The following is a 3,578-nucleotide window of genomic DNA, read 5'->3' as shown; positions in this document are numbered from 1 at the left end:
AGGAATAAATCTAACCAGTGCATAAAAGACCTATACAAAGAAAACTACAAGACACTATTGCAAGAAACCAAAAGATACCTACATAAGTGGAAAAAATTACCTTGCTCATGGATAGGAAGACTCAACATTGTGAAAATGTCTGTTCTACCCAAAGTGATCTACAGATACAATGCAATCCTGATCCAAATTCCAACAGCGTATTTTAATGAGATGGAGAAACAAATCATCAACTTCATATGGAAAAGGAAGAGGCCCTGGATAAGTAAAGCGTTATTCAAGAAAAAGAGCAAAGTGGGAGGTCTCACCGTATGTGATTTTAGAACCTATTATTCCACCACAGTAGTCAAAACAACCTGGTGCTGGTACAACAACAGAAACATAGACAAATGGAACAGAATTGAAAATCCAGACATAAATTCATCCACCTCTGAGCAGCTGATATTTGACAAAGGCCCAAAGTCCATTAATTGTGGAAAAGACAGTCTGTTTAACAAATGGTGCTGGCATAACTAGATATCTACCTGCAAAAAAAGGAAACAAGACCTATAGCTCACATCATGCATAAAAACTCACTCGAAATTGATCAAAGACCTAAATTTAAAATTGAAAACCATAAAGATCTTGGAAGAAAAAATAGGAACAACGCTAGGAGCCCTAATACACAGCATAAACAGAATACAAGCCATAAGTAACAAGGCACAAATACCAGAAGAGAGACTAGATAACTGGGAGCTCCTAAAAATCAAACACTTATGCTCATCAAAAGACTTCACCAAAAGAGTACAGACAACCTACAGACTGGGAAAAAAAATTTTGGCTATGACAAATCCGATCAGCATCTAATCTCTAAAATCTACAAGATACTGCAATACTGCAATAACAAAAAGACAACTAAGTTAAAAAATGGTCAAAGGATATGAACAGGCACTTTGCCAAGGAAGACATTCAGGTGGATGAGGAAATGCTCACCATCATTATCCATTAGAGAAATGCAAATCAAAACTACAATGAGATACCATCTCACTCTAATAAGGCTAGCATTAATTGAAAACAACACAAAATAATAAATGTTGGAGAGGTTGTGGAGAGACTGGAACCTTATATACCGCTAGTGGGAATGTAAAATGGTACAATCACTTTGGAAATCGATTTGGTGCTTCCTTAAAAAGCTAGAAATAGAAGTACCATCCAGCAATTCCACTCCTTGGAATATATCCTAGGGAAATAAGAGCTGTCACACAAATAGATATACGCACACCCATGTTCACTGCAGCACTGTTCACAATAGCAAAAAATGGAAACAACCTAGGTGCCCATCAACAGATGAATGGATAAACAAATTATGGTATATTGACACAATGGAATACTACACAATGATAAAGAACAACAATGAATCTGTGAAACATCTCATAACATGGATGAATCTGGAAGGCATTATGCTGAGTGAATTTTGTCAGTCGCAAAAGGACAAATATTGTATGAGAGCAGTATTGTAAGAACTCAAGAAAAGGCTGAAACACAGAAGAAAACATTCTTTGATGGTTAAGAGGGTGGGGAGGGAGGGAGAGGGTTATTCACTAACTAGATAGTAGACAAGAATTATCTTAGGTGAAGGGAAGGAGAACACACACTACAGGGGAAGTCAGCACATTTGGACTAAACCAAAAGCTAAGAAGTTTTCTGAATACATCTAAACACTTTAAGGCACAGAGTAGCAGGGGCAAGGGTCTGGGAACCATGGTTTCAGGGTACACGTAGGTCAACTGGAATAACAAAGTTTATTAAGAAAATGTTCTGCATCCCACTTTGGTTAGTGGCACTTGGGGTCTTAAAAGCTAGCGAGCAACCATCTGAGATGCATCAACTGGTCCCAACCCACCTGGAGTAAAGGAGAATGAAGAACACCAAAGACACAAGGAAAATATGAGCCCAGGAGACAGAAAGGGCCACATAAAACAGAGACTCCATCAGCCTGAGACCAGAAGAACTAGATGGTTCCCAGCTACCACCAATGACCACCCTGACGGGGAACACAACAGAGAGTCCCTGATGGAGCAGGAGAAAAGTGGGGTGCAGAACTCAAATTCTAGTAAAAAGACCAGACTTAATGGTCTGACTGAGACTGGAGGGACCCTGGAAGACACAGCCCCCAGACTCTCCATAAGCCCAGAACTGAAACCATTTCCAAAGCTAACTCTTCAGACAGAGATTAGACTGCTATGGGACATAAAATGATACTCGTAAAGAGAATGCTTCTTAGCTCAAGTAGATACATAATACTAAATGGGCAGCTCCTGTCCAGAGGCAAGATGAGAAGGCAAAAAGAGACAGGAGCTGGTTTAACGGACACGGGAAATCCGGGGTGGAAAGGAGGAGTTTGCTGTCACATTACACAGAGAGCAATTAGGGTCACATAACAATGTATGTATAAATTTTTGCATAAGAAACTGACTTGAACTGTAAACTTTCACCTAACGCACAATAAAAAAAAGTACAGAAAAAAATGATAGCAATAAAATAAGAGAATGTTGACAGATTGTGATAAATGGAACTAATGTCGCTGAACAATTTGTGTGGAAATTGTCAAATGAGAACCTAACTTGCTGTGTGAGTTTTCACTAAAACCTCAATAAAATATTATTAAAAAAAGAAATTAAGCCTATGACTGATGGATCTAAACAACTACTACAGCAGAAAACTCATCAGCTTAGACTAAAGGGGACAGAGAAGGAATGAAAAGAAAGAATGATGTCTACCCCTTGGAATTCTACAAGCGGGAAACAGGTCAAAGGAGCTACATCTGTTGTTCTCCAAGAAAAGAAAAGGACCATCCCTGGAGCACCTCGGAGACCATCAGAACTGTTAGGAGGAGCATGGGAAGCAGGGCCTTCTCAGTTTCAAAGGGCAGGGCCACAGTCTCCTGAATCTCCAAGGGTAGGGCCACAGCCTCCCAGGTTTCCAAAAGTCAGATCTTCACTAACTCGGTTCCATAGTGTGGGGTTGTCATTAAGGTGTGTGTCATAGATTGAATTATGTCCCCCCAAAAATGTGTGTATCAGTTTGGCTGGGCCATGATTCCCAGTATTGTATGATTGTGCATCGTAAATGCTATCACTATGATGTAATAAGATAGATTCGTGGCAGTTATATTGATAAGGTCTACAAGATTAGATAGTGTCTTAAGCCAATCCCTTTTGAGATATAAAAGACAGAAGTGAGCAGAGACATGGGAACCTCATACCACCAAGAAAGCAGTGCCGGAAGCACAGCGCATCCTTTGGACCTGAGGTTCCTGCGCTGAGATGCTCGCATACCAAGGGAAGACTGACTCTTCACAAGGACCTTCCTCCAGAGCTGACAGAGAGCAAAAGCCTTCTCCTAGAGCTGATGCCCTGAATTTGGACTTGTAGCCTACTCAACTGTGAGAAAATAAATTTCTCTCTATTAAAGCCATCCACTTGTGGTATTTCTGTTATAGCAGCACTAAATGACTAAGACAGTGTGCAAACGGGGATGGCCCTACCATGCAAAGCTGAGGAAGTGGGGCTGCCATGCCCAAGGGGAAAAAGAACAGGGCC

The sequence above is a fragment of the Trichechus manatus genome, unplaced genomic scaffold (genome assembly GCF_000243295.1).
Source record: "Trichechus manatus latirostris isolate Lorelei unplaced genomic scaffold, TriManLat1.0 scaffold00040, whole genome shotgun sequence".
Lineage (NCBI taxonomy): Eukaryota > Metazoa > Chordata > Mammalia > Sirenia > Trichechidae > Trichechus > Trichechus manatus.
The sequence above is the reverse complement of the archived record's forward strand: the minus strand, read 5'-3'. Positions refer to the sequence as shown.